Source organism: Osmerus mordax, chromosome 5, assembly GCF_038355195.1.
Source record: "Osmerus mordax isolate fOsmMor3 chromosome 5, fOsmMor3.pri, whole genome shotgun sequence".
In the NCBI taxonomy this organism is placed as follows: Eukaryota; Metazoa; Chordata; class Actinopteri; order Osmeriformes; family Osmeridae; genus Osmerus; species Osmerus mordax.
In genome coordinates, this window is record NC_090054.1 from 6,779,224 (window position 1) to 6,793,112 (window position 13,889).

The 13,889-nt window shown below is 43.4% G+C and overlaps 1 protein-coding gene across 4 annotated transcripts in view; it reads right to left on the reverse strand.

Moving 5' to 3' along the window:
• cdh23 (cadherin-related 23) overlaps nt 1–13,889 on the reverse strand; it is a 361,974-nt gene that overhangs the window by 105,585 nt on the left and 242,500 nt on the right. The gene's annotated exons all lie outside the window — the stretch shown is intronic.

The following is a 13,889-nucleotide window of genomic DNA, read 5'->3' on the forward strand; positions in this document are numbered from 1 at the left end:
TTTAATACTTGGTTGCAAATCCTTTGCAGTCAATGACAGCCTGAAGTCTGGAACCCATAGACATCACCAGACGCTGGGTTTCGTCCCTGGTGATGCTCTGCCAGGCCTCTACTGCAACTGTCTTCAGTTCCTGCTTGTTCTTGGGGCATTTTCCCTTCAGTTTTGTCTTTAGCAAGTGAAATGCATGCCCAATTGGATTTAGGTCAGGTGATTGACTTGGCCATTGCAGAACATTCCACTTCTTTGCCTTCAAAAACTCTTTGGTTGCTTTCGCAGTATGCTTCGGGTCATTGTCCATCTGCACTGTGAAGCGCCGTCCTATGAGTTCTGAAGCATTTGGCTGAATCTGAGCAGATAATATTGCCCGAAACACTTCAGAATTCATCCTACTGCTTTTGTCAGCAGTCACATCATCGATAAATACAAGGGAACCAGTTCCATTGGCAGCCATACATGCCCACGCCATAACACTACCTCCACCATGCTTCACTGATGAGGTGGTATGCTTTGGATCATGAGCAGTTCCTTCCCTTCTCCATACTCTTCTCTTCCCATCATTCTGGTACAAGTTGATCTTGATCTCATCTGTCCATAGGATGTTGTTCCAGAACTGTACAGGCTCTTTTAGATGTTTTTTGGCAAACTCTAATCTGGTCTTCCTGTTTTTGAGACTCACCAATGGTTTACATCTTGTGGTGAACCCTCTGTATTTACTCTGGTGAAGTCTTCTCTTAATTGTTGACTTTGACACAGATACGCCTACCTCCTGGAGAGTGTTCTTGATCTGGCCAACTGTTGTGAAGGGGTTTTTCTTCACCAGGGAAAGAATTCTTCTGTCATCCACCACAGTTGTTTTCCGTGGTCTTCCGGATCTTTTGGTGTTGCTGAGCTCACCAGTGTGTTCTTTCTTTTTAAGAATGTACCAAACAGTTGATTTGGCCACACCTAATGTTTTTGCTATCTCTCTGATAGGTTTGTTTTGATTTTTCAGCCTAACGATGGCTTGCTTCACTGATGGTGACAGCTCTTTGGACTTCATATTGAGAGTTGACAGCAACAGATTCCAAACACAAATACCATACTTGAAATGAACTCTAGACTTTTATCTGCTCCTTGTCAATGAAATAACAAACTCCCTTTATGAGGGAATAACATACACCTGTCCATGGAACAGCTGAGCAGCCAATTGTCCAATTACTTTTGGTCCCTTAAAAAAGGGGGGGCCACATATCAAATGTGTTGTAATTCCTACACCGTTCACCTGATTTGGATGTAAATACCCTGAAATTAAAGCTGAAAGTCTGCACTTAAAGCACATCTTGATAGTTTCATTTCAAATCCATTGTGGTGGTATACAGAGCCAAAATGATGAAAATGGTGTCAATGTCCAAATATTTATGGACCTGACTGTATATTCACCAATGTGAGAGAGAAATAAAAAAGTTAAAAAATAACAAAAGCAGAACAGCAGCCTATTTGTGTGGCGTCCTGCGGAAACCCGTCGGATGTCGCGGCCGCTCATTGTTGGCTTTAAGCCATAAAAGATCGAAAATCGTTTTCTGTCAAAATTGAGATTTTTTATGTTTTCTATAGTTAACACCCTAAACTGCATTGTAATGTAAAATAATTATAGAATTACTTATGAAAAACTGTTAATTCCACCGGTTTTTGGACATGTCAGCTAGCAAGATTTCCAAGCCATGTCAAATCAAATGTTCAGTTTGCCTGCTCTTTTGAGTGCTGCAGCAGCCCCAAACAACTGATCAATGAAGTCAGGCTGTTAAACTTAAAGATCCTGTAAAGTAAATTCCATGTTTTGCTTCTAAGTACATTATATACGTGTGAAATGAGTTCCTGAAAGCATGTGCAAAGCGCTAAAACTTTGTCGCACTGAAATGTGGATAGACCGTAGAACAGTTTCTCTTCCGTTTTCAGATCAGGTTTTAATGGCCGGAGCCAAAAAATGCCCTATCTACGTCATTTCGCCCTATCTACGTCAGATCACTGAATGGCTCCTCCTGCTGTACTGTTATTGTAGCCTACATCAGCTAGCTAGCTAGCTTCAGGATGTCTCCCACCAACCGCAACTGCATCTTCCCTGGATGCAAGAACTCCAGCTGCGCTGCAACGCCATTTAAGTTCCCTATTGATAATGAAAGGAAAAATAGGTGGATAGATTTTGTGAAGAGCCACGCTGATGGAAAGCTTCGGATAAACTCCAACAGCCGCCTCTGCAGTGGATAAGAGAGTCTGCTAAATGACTAAATGCAGTGACCATTTCACAGCGGATAGTTTTAACATGGACCAAAGACAGACGGAGTTCGCGGACACACGGCTTCTCTTGCAGCGCGGAGCCGTACCGAGCATCGCCCTCCCGGCCGTTCCTCCTCCCGGTCGCACCTGGACAATCCACCACTGCCAGCAGTTCATCACTCTGTTCTGTGTGCTTGTTATAATTATACTAGATAACTTTTCCAGAGGTATCTCTGCTATGAGTTAGTGCAAACCGCTAAATTGATATTAGGCTACTCGGTGTAGAATGATGGTATTTTGGTGAAATGGTAGCTAATGTGTTAGAAGTAGCCTAGTTGGAGAGCTCACTGTCTGCTGTCTCTGGTGACCATTTTTACTGTTACAGCTCAGGGGAACATTTCATTTATATGCATCTGTATGTTTCATTCATTGAACAAATAAATTCTAATTCTATATGGTTTTGTTCGGCTTCACATATCGTCTATTATCTGGGTCGGAGGTAGGCACTAGGCAGCGAGGGGCGGAGCTTCAGCTCCTTCAGGCGACACGCCCCCCCAGTCTCAAGCAGAGAAGACTGCTGATTTTTTCACGATTTCAAAGCCTAATTTAACATACTTGTCGGTGTTATTTTTCCATTCGAATTTGGATGGGTAGTTAATAACACATTATTCTGTGGTGTGGCGAACTTAAAACTCGTTTTCAGGTCCACTTTACAGGATCTTTAATAACTTGCTGAGACGTTATTAATGTAGCCTATACTTAAACTGACATTTACATTCACAACTTGATTACTATGGAACACCGAGTTAGTCAGAATTAAATAAATAAATAGATAGCTAAATAAATAAATAAATATGGCTATGAAATAAATTCTGAAATTAAAAAAAGATGGCAATAGATATATAAATATAGCATCATATAATTATATAGCTGAATCCATTTACCTACATCAATAAATAAATACATGTACTTATTTCAAAATGAAGATTTTGTGAAGACGACATTTATTTATTTCATGGGACTTTTATTTCCTAATGCCACATTTATTTCCGAACACCACATTTATTTCTGTGCTGTATTTATTTCCAATCTCACATGCAAACGAGAGGGGCGTGGTAATCTTCAGACCAACACAGCTGCACAAGATCGAAGGCAGATAGGGACACCTAGATTCGAGAGATGATGGAAGACATTAGTCGTGTCAGAGATCGCATGCTGGCCTTATAGTAGATCAAATTGATCAGCATGGCTTGTCAGGATATATCATTTTGGCACACATTGTAGATTTTGTAGAGGTATAAGATGTACAGGTAGTATGGGGGGTGATTAGTGGCAGGTAATGTTAGCTAACAAAGCTAGCAACCGTCGCTACACCTAACAAAGAAGACAATCACTGCCACCGCTACGTCGCTCTGCCATTATGTGGATAGCTAGGTCGATAAAAAGGCAGCTAGCTATAACTATCTAGCCTCACCATTATGCCATGCCGGTATTACTATTTAGTGAGACGAGACCTGAAGTGAAGCCAGACCATTCAAGACATTACCCATACCTTTGGATTTACTGCTTCAAATTGAAGTCAAGTTTCTTAACGCGTTGTCAATATTGGCAATGAAATGTTGAAACTAACCAAGAAGTGTCCAGACCAAGACCTATTCAACACGGTACACAATACTCAAACCCAGATATTATAATTTACGTAATTCTTCAATATTAAATCAAACCACTAACACTGGACTCGTTTTAATGACCAGTCAGTAACAAAACGGGTTTGGCTGTTCAGGTCTGTGCCAATACAGCCCAACACTAGCTAGCGGAAATGGCCACACTGATAAAGTCCTTTTATTATTCCTCCCATTGATAGCTAGCCGGCCACTTAGCCTACAGTCGCAGACTTGAGACCGACATTGTGGGCTACATTGTCTACATTGTATGCTTTTCGGCCGTGCGATGTCACTTGTCACCCCCCATACAGGTAGAGCTATCCCCCTAGCACAGGTGCTGGACACCCGGTGTTATCGCCCTGGTTTCCAGACTACCTATGCTTTCCGTAAGCTAGGGTGACCAGACGTCCTCTTTTACCCGGACATGTCCTCTATTTGAGACCTAAAACATGCGTCCGGCAGGGATTCCAAAATTGTCCGGGATTTTGCCTCGTCGGATATTTGTGTTTCTCTGGGTCTTTCACAAACTATTACGCCCTTACAAGTTTTGGAAAATGTATCTCCCTTATGTTCCACCTACTTGCATGAGCTCTGACTGTAGAGAGAACTGTCATTTTGGTCAGATAGTGCGGCATGCAATACAAGACCAGTGTAACGGTGTGAAAAACCTGAAACTCACTCCTCAGGTATGTAGCAGGCCACCCGTGTCATCGAAGAGCTAGCTTTTCTTTGGCGTAGTTGGTAGTGGTCACGCTTGGAAAGTCAGAGGTCGAGCGTTCGAATCCCGCGAGTGGCAAACGATACCTTGTTGTGAGGGAGCGTGGCCACGTCTGTTACATACCCGTCACACCAGCATCCGTCGACGCGAGCAGCAGCTGCCGTTGGCCTCTATCATCAGATTCGTCACAAATTCACATTCAACATTATTGCCGATTTTTAAGTCGCATCTCATATTTGCTGCTGTAGGCTACGAAAATAGAACATTTGCAAGCTGGCATGAAGTGGGATTCAATCGCACTAGAGCAAAAACATGATTGTTGGTCCGTTACTATACAATGCAAGCTATTCAGGCTCATGGAGAAAAGGAGCTTTCAGTCACAAAGTTATTGGCATTCAGGCAACGTTTTGTATGGGTTCATCGAAAACAACTAGTTACCGTGGGCACACCAGAAAATACCCGAATGTGTACGCTAATCACGTATTTAGGGTTGTCTTGAGGCCCCTTATGAAACTACATCTCACAAATAAATACTTAGATCGTCACTGTGAACCCAGACAATAGGCTATGATCAAAATACGCTTAACCCTAAAGGAAGATTCTTTTTCGCCCCATGGTGGCTTTCTACACTTGCCGTCTTGCATACGAACACGGTGCTCGTTAAGTCTCAAACTATTTAAGACTTTGTGGTCAATGTCTATGTTCTGTAGAGCACTTATCTGTCTAAGTATCTACAATGTGTGCCAAAATGATACATCCTGGCACGCCATGCTGATCAATTTGATCTACTATAAGGCCAGAATGCGATCTCTGACACAACTAATGTCTTCCATATCTCTGCCTGTGCAGCTGCGTTGGTCTGAAGATAACCATGTGAGATGTGATATTGGAAATAAATTCAGCACAGAAATAAATGTGGTGTTCGGAAATATATGTGACTTTAGGAAATAAAATTATCAAAAAATAAATAAAAGTGGCATTATGAAATAAAAGTCCCATGAAATAAATAAATGTCTTTACAAAAACCTCATTTTTAAATAAGTAAAAGTTTTTATTTATTGATGTAGGTAAATGGATTCAGATCTATAATTATATGATGCTATATTTATAGACATCTTTTTTTTATTTCAGAATTTATTTCATAGCCTTATTTATTTATGTATTTACATTTTGTCATTTAGCAGACGCTCTCATCCAGAGCGACTTACAGTAAGTACAGGAACATTCCCCTGAGGCAAGTAGAGTGAAGTGCCTTGCCCAAGGACACAACGTCATTTGACACGGCCAGGAATCGAACCAGCGACCTTCTGATTACTAGCCCGATTCTCTAACCGCTCAGCCACCCGACTATCTATTTATTTACCTATTTATTAATTTTATTCTGACTAACTCAGCATTACATAAATTACGAACGAAAGGATTTCCTTTACATATTCGCCACAGAATTAGAATGAAACGGAGTGGAGTCTTTGAATGCAATTTTCTCCTTTATAACTTTTTGACACAGGTCAACTTTAATATGATGTAACTTCAGCTGTGATAAAGATATCTGAGTGATTTAAACAGATTTGTATTCAGGAGAGTTTGTCGTTTCCATATATGTATAACACCTAGAAAGACCCAAATGTTCACGATGTGAAGGGTTTCCGCAGGCCGCCACACATTTGTCATTGTTTAAAACCAAAGACAGCGCTAGCCTTCTGCTAGTTCAGCACCAAGGATAGCATTGCCACTATGAAATAACACACAATCAATGGATGAAAGGAAAACATTTATTCTTGCCAATAAGTAGGCTAAGCAAGTATATTTATTGTTGGTTGCTGGTGAAGACGTGCTGATGCTAGCTACCTGCGGCTGTGGTAGTGTTTCGTCTGTGGAGATGTTTATAATAGCTTCCTCTCTGGCTGGTCTAAATAAGTGTGTAATCTTTGGGTGTTTTGCTCAAGCTTGTTCAGACAACAGTTTATTGCTGCGCTTTTTAGCACCGCTTGCGTATTTTCTTTTACTCATGTCTGTACCGTCAACTAGCAAAACTTAATGATTAGCATTTTTTTAATGTACGGGGCTCTCAATGAGCGTGTTTGCCTTTTTTTTTATATATATTTTTTTTATATAGGCCTAGTCTTTTTTGCTATGCAGGGCGGGGCCCTTACACCTGGGACACACTGGCTGCGAAGCGCCTGGAAGCGTCGCGCAGCGCCACGATCGGCGACGACTGAGCAAAAGCTGATCACACCAGACGCGCATTTCTCCGCGCCGGTCATCAAGACTTTCAGCTACTCTGAGGGTCAGGGTATATTGTGGCCAATCGTTTTTCCACACAAGTACAAGTGTTTTCGTTCCCCAATTCCCATCACAAAATCGGCAAAAGGGAGACAGGTGATATGTGAGGGGGGTGAAAGGAGGGGCCACTATTAAACATACTTCAAAGTAAGAGCTGGAGCCTGAAGATTGGCTTACTCCCGCTCCACTACAGCGGAGCGGGCAGCACGGGGCGTCGGCTTCCAATTCATTTTCAATGAAATCGGGCGTTGATGCTCGCGTAGGGCATTGTGGGAAGGCGAGCGGAGCGTTGCAAGTTGGATTTTCTCAACTTTATGTAAATGAGGAGCGTGAAAATGCTAGCGTTGGCCAATCGGATTGGCTTCTTGTTTCTTGTAACGTAGCAACCGTTGGTCATGGTAAACATTTCTAGGTTTTACAATTTCAAGATGGAGGAGAAACTTATCGTATGTGTCTGCGCACCCAGTTCTGTTCAGAACAAAGTTACGTAATGTGACAAGCCTGAATTTAAAGATTACATTAAAATAATAATGCATGGTGCAGGGTTTCCGATGTTCCGAAGAACAGGTTTAGCAAGGCGGTGAGGGAGGCTAAACGACTGTACTCTGAGAGACTAAAACACCAATTCTCTGCAAACGACTCTGATTCTGTCTGGAGAGGGCTCAGGCAGATTACCAACTACAAGCCCAGAGCCCCCCACTCCACTAACGACTCCCGCCTGGCCAACGACCTGAATGAGTTCTACTGCAGATTTGAAAGACAATTGGACAGTCCTGAACTACCCCTTCCCACCCAGGAGGCCTCCCACCTCCCCTCTCTACAGTGACGACTCTCTCCATTCAGGAGGGTGAAGTTAACAGACTTTTCAAGAAGCAGAATCCCCGCAAAGCAGCTGGGCCGGACTCTCCAGCCACCCTCAAGCACTGCGCTTACCAGCTGTCTCCGGTGTTTACCTACATCTTTAACACCTCCCTTGAGACATGCCATGTGCCAGCCTGTCTCAAGTCCTCCACCATCATCCCTGTGCCCAAAAAGCCAAGGCCAACAGGACATAATGACTACAGACCCGTCGCCCTGACCTCTGTGGTAATGAAGTCTTTCGAGCGCCTGGCACACCTTAAATCCATCACTGACCCTCTACTGGACACCCTGCAGTTTGCCTACAGAGCCAACAGGTCTGTGGACGATGCAGTTAACATGGCCCTCCACTTCACCCTACAGCACCTGGACTCCCCAGCATCCTATGCCAGGATCCTGTTTGTGGACTTCAGCTCTGCCTTCAATACCATCATCCCCGCCCTGCTTCAGGACAAGCTCTCCCAGCTGAAAGTGCCTGATTCCACCTGCAGGTGGATCACAGACTTCCTGTCTGACAGGAAGCAGTGCGTTAAGCTGGGAACACAAGTCTCTGACTCCCGGTCCATCAGCACCGGATCACCTCAGGGCTGCGTCCTTTCTCCTCTGCTCTTCTCCCTGTACACCAACAGCTGCACCGCCAGTCATCCGTCCGTCAAACTCCTGAAGTTTGCGGACGACACCACCCTTATTGGGCTCATCTCTGGTGGAGACGAGTCTGATTATAGGTGGGAAGCGGCCAACCTGGTGACCTGGTGCAGCCAGAACAACTTAGAGCTCAATGCTCTTAAGACAGTGGAGATGGTTGTGGACTTCAGGAAGAACACAGCCCCACTCACCCCCATCACCCTGTGTGACTCCCCAGTCAACACTGTGGAGTCCTTCCGCTTCCTGGGCACTATCCTCTCCCAGGACCTCAAGTGGGAACTGAACATCAGCTCCCTCATCAAGAAAGCACAACAGAGGATGTACTTCCTTCGGCAGCTGAAGAAGTTCAACCTGCCAAAGACAATGATGGTGCACTTCTACTCAGCCATCATTGAGTCCATCCTCACCTCCTCCATCACCGTCTGATACACTGCTGCCACTGCCCAGGACAAGAGCAGGCTGCAGCGTATCATCCGCACTGCTGAGAAGGTGATTGGCTGTAATCTGCCTACCCTCGAGGACCTGCACACCTCGAGGACCCTGAGGCGAGCAAGGAAGATTGTGGCCGACTCCTCCCACCCTGGACACTCCCTGTTTCAGTCACTCCCCTCCGGCAGAAGGCTGCGGTCCATCAGGACCAATACCTCACGCCACAAAAACAGTTTCTTCCCTTCTGCTGTTGGCCTCTTCAACAAGGCCAAGGGACCACACTGACTCTAATGACTTCCTGCTTAAAACACACTGCTTTTTGCACTGCATTACAAAATTGTATCTTGTACATTTGTATTTTTAGTAATATTTGTATTTTTATATTGTAATTTACGGCAACTTATATTTTATTTTATTGTATATTTAATTTAATTCTAATCCCACTTAGTACTGCTAGTTTATGTACCCTTAGTATAGATAGTCCACATATTTAAATTTTAGGTCCCTATATGTTTATTGTATGCACCTTCCTGCCAAAGCAAATTCCTTGTCTGTGCAAACTTTCATGGCGAATAAATCCCATTCTGATTCTGATTTTCAGTGTCCCTGGTGTGTTTTTATACTTTAAATTCTGTCTCGTCACATTACATGACTGTTCTGTGCCACTGCTAGCTCGCTAGCCCAGCCTACAAACGACTGGTTGAGTGACTGGTGGCGTAACATGTATGCCTATTCTACTGTAATCTTGCACTAGTAAAATATTCTGTATTTTTACACAAGTGGTATTTTTATCGATATTGAGAGTACATGAAACCAAGTCTGCACGCTTGACCATGACTACAACAGTGACCTTAGAAATTGTCTAACACGCTCCCGAGCGTGGTGTACTGTGGGAATGCAAGCGGTGCAGAGCGTTAAAAAACGCTGTAGTGGACACCTACCATTAGTGTGCTACACGTTTGCACCAGACTGTAAAACACTGGATAATAGCGAACGGTAGTGAAGCCAAAAAATCTTGATCGCCCCCTAATGACTGGCTGCAGTACAGGTCATAAGTCCCGACCCCTCCATGTTAGCGGATGGGACATGAGCCAAACAAAAAAATCACGTCAAATGATTTTTTCCCAAAGATGGTTTCTGTAATTTAAGGTATTTATTATCCCGCTGATGTTTGTTCAAGTGCTCATTTTTCTCATCAGTTTGTTTTCAATTTGTTATTTGACGATATAAAAATGGGTTATTGTGTGCTTGCAATTGGGTCGGGCGAGTGAATGGGTGGGACTTCGATACAGCGGCTCCAACACCCGATCACTACTGCGCAGATGGATCTGTGGACCTCACTTTGTGCATAGGAGCACAATCAAGCCAAAACAGGAAAGGACCTTCCCCAAAATGTTGACACAAAGTTCGAAGCACAGAATTGTCTATATAGTAACATTTTATACTCAAGCATAAATGAATTCATCAGTAGAACTAAGGTTCCAGCCCAAAACAAGGAAAAAAAACGCCTCCATTCCATTTGGCTTGATTTTAACCCAATGAACAAAGCGGAAGTCCATACAGATTGCGAGCCAGGCCCTCTCATCCTACATCAATGTCTGACATCACAAATGCTCATACTTTTGGCTAGGTATACTTGAGGAGTGAGTTTAGCCATTTCAGTGTATTCCAACTATGGCTTGTCTCATATAAGGACTGTCAACTTTCACTCTTTGCAACACTTACTAGCCCAAGATGAGCCCGGTCTGCCGCCTTTAAGTCTGGGGACCCTGATCAGTAGAGGAAGGCCAGATACAACCTTTGAAGACCATCAAAGCAGCGTAAAGGGGTTACAGAACCAAGGTGGAGTCCAGCTACCATGGCTCTGATCCCAGGCGCATGTGGAGTGGACTTAGAGCCATCACAGACTACAAAGGGAGAGGCTACAGTGAGACCCAGTCCTCTGCCCTGCTACCAAACAAGCTGATTGCCTTCTACGCTCGCTTTGAGAGGGACAGTGACCCCCCTGCAGTGGAGTTACCTGAAGGCCAAGCCAGTGGTGTGCCTACATTAACTGTAGCTGAGGTGAGGCTTTGCTTCCAAAAGAACAACCCTCGCAAGGCACCTGGCCCAGATGGTATATCAGGTAGGGCCCTCAGGGGCTGTGCTGACCAGCTAGCAGGGGTCTTCAGTGACATCTTCAACCTCTCCCTCAGCCTGTCGGTACTCCCCACCTTCTTCAAGAAGACCACCATCGTCCCTGTGCCCAAGAACACCAAGGTCACTTGCAGGAATGACATGGCTCGATACCACTGACCTCTGTCATCATGAAGTGCTTTGAGCGGCTAGTCAAATTATTCATTTGCTCCTTGCTGCCTCCCACCCTGGACCCTATGCAGTTTGCATATCGGTCCAACAGGTCTACAGACGATGCCATCGCCCTGACTATGCACATTAGGCGACCTTATAGTGGGCCTAGCCTATTCAGAACCAACTCAACTAACCAGCAAACCAGATTCCACATCTACATCCCATACTAGGCAGTGATTTTCCCTATCAAAATCACACTTCTAATGTCTAAATTGAATTAGTCCCTCATCATTCATCATTATTGTATGTCACAGCCAGGGGCGTAGCCACATGGTGGCCAGGGGGGGCCACGGCCACCATTGGTCAGAGAATGGCCACCCTGCCGGCCCCCCCAACCTCACAAAAAGTTTTTATTTTTTATTTTTATTTTTTAAACCCTCCTGAACAGAAACGGTATAAAGCTGAAAAAATGCATTAATATTTTTTTTATAAAGTCGTCTTATATTGTCATTTGTCACTTACGCGACAAGCCCCATATTCGCAACATGTTGGGCCACGCCCCCATCAACAGCGCAAGACGCAAACCAACGTACCTGCATTCTGACAGCGCTTCAATGGAGACTAGCAGCTAACCACTGGATACCGTTAGAAAACTGCTGCTCTGAGTGATGCAGTGTGTGAGTTTTAAAATAGTAGTTTTTGACAATCAAGTGCCACCCCAAATAAAAGACTGGCCAGAGCTGGCCCCCCCAGAAATAATGTCCTGGCTACACCCCTGGTCACAGCAGCTTGTGCTGTTAAGCAATTAACTAAGAGTTTAGAAAAAGTGTATTCAGTATGGAGTGAAAAAAGATTGAAGCCTAATATTTTGCAATAGCCTACATAGAGTTAAACAAATGCATTCTGTTACAGTAAGCATATCTACAGGGGAGCATGTTGTTGGTCATCATGATTACAAAACCTTGTCACCATGCATGTGTGTGTAGTGTACACAAAAATGGCAAATAAAAGATTCCACCCATCCATCTTCAAATAGGCTAAAGGATATAAATATATGATATCAGAGTTATAGTTGTTTAGTCTATAAACATGTAGCCCAGGGTCGGACTGGCCATCGGGAGAAACAGGAGATTTCCTGAACGGCCGGTCAAACGGCCGCGGCATAATGCAAAAAATATATTATAATAATACACGGTCGTAGGCCGGTCTGCGTTTCAAAGTCCCGGGTCTTTTTTCAGTACCAGTCCAAACCTGTAAGCCTATGTATTTTTGTAAAAATATTTTCAGTATACAACTGTCAGATGACTATTTGGTCAACATTTGGCCATAAATAGGCCTGCTATAGTTGTCTGTTGCTCTGATAACTTAAAAGCGATAGCCTATATTTTTTTTATGATCTGGTAACTGAAAATGAAAAAATATATCAGACACCTAGGCTACAGCTCTTACTTTGAAATATGTTTAATGGTGGCCACTCCTTTCACCCCCTTTACGTATCATCTGTCTCCCCTTTGCCGATTTTGTGATGGGAATTGTGGAATGAAAACACTTGTAGGTGTGTCTTTGTCGCTTTGGATAAAAGCGTCTGCTAAATGAATAAATGTAAATGTAGTGTCTTGCGAATTACCAAGCGTCAATTGGTAGCGCAGGGCTCAAATATATGTCTTGCCAATTGAAAAATGTGATGGAAAAACGATTGGCCACAATATACCCTGACCTCTGAGCTTTCCTTTTTCACATTACGCTAAGATGAGGCATGCTAGCTCAACAGATCAATCTGTTTATTTTCATTTGTTTTTATCAGGGTATACCACATGGAACGGCCGTTCGTTACCAACATTGTGTTGTTAGGTTTTATATAGAGTGAATATTGTACGTAGGCTAGGGTTGCCACCTTCAATACTGAAAAATAAGGGACGCCTGACACAGTGGGGGCCACACCCCTCGGGGCCACGATGACCACAGGCCCAATGATGTGCCAGTGGTGGTAAATCACAATTTAAAACATGTTTTCATAAAAATATTAAGATTGATACATGGACATTATAAAAATATATCTGCTATTGAAATCAGTGTGAACAGATGCACTCAGTCTCTCTCTATCACAACTCAAGTGGTCATATCGTCATAGCTGAATACACAGCTATGACGATAATAAACATAGGCCAACAAAGTTTGACAGTGAGACCACAAAAAATAGGCTTTTGAAGGAACTTGTGAGAACCATATTTTATTAACGTATTAAATTAACAGATCCATAACTTATTAACTTTAAATTAAACAAATGCTTTGATACTCAAAAAGTTTCTTGGAAAAAATAGATATAGTGCAGGAGACTTGCAAATTATCTTCCATGAACATCTTGAACATGATAACATCAGTGGACCAGAAGTAGTAGTGTGCAGTATTGGGGCATGTCAAGCCTACTTTCTGGTCTGCCTTCGGAAATGGGATCACCTTGCCCGCCCCACGACAGAGATAATAAACCCGATAAGACTATAGTATCGACAATATCCGTTTGCACAGCAGACATATATAAAATGTCATAATCTGCATAGTTTGACCAAATGGCACATACACAATTAGAATATATGTAATTGTTTTTTACGTATAAATTGCCGATGCCAACATAGAGAAAAGCATTTAAGTTGGTTATACTACTCTAGAAACAGCTGACAGTATCCGGGGTGATAGACAGATACGGGAGGGGAAAGAGGGGGAGGAGCAGCGGCGAAAATACTTTTTTGTCA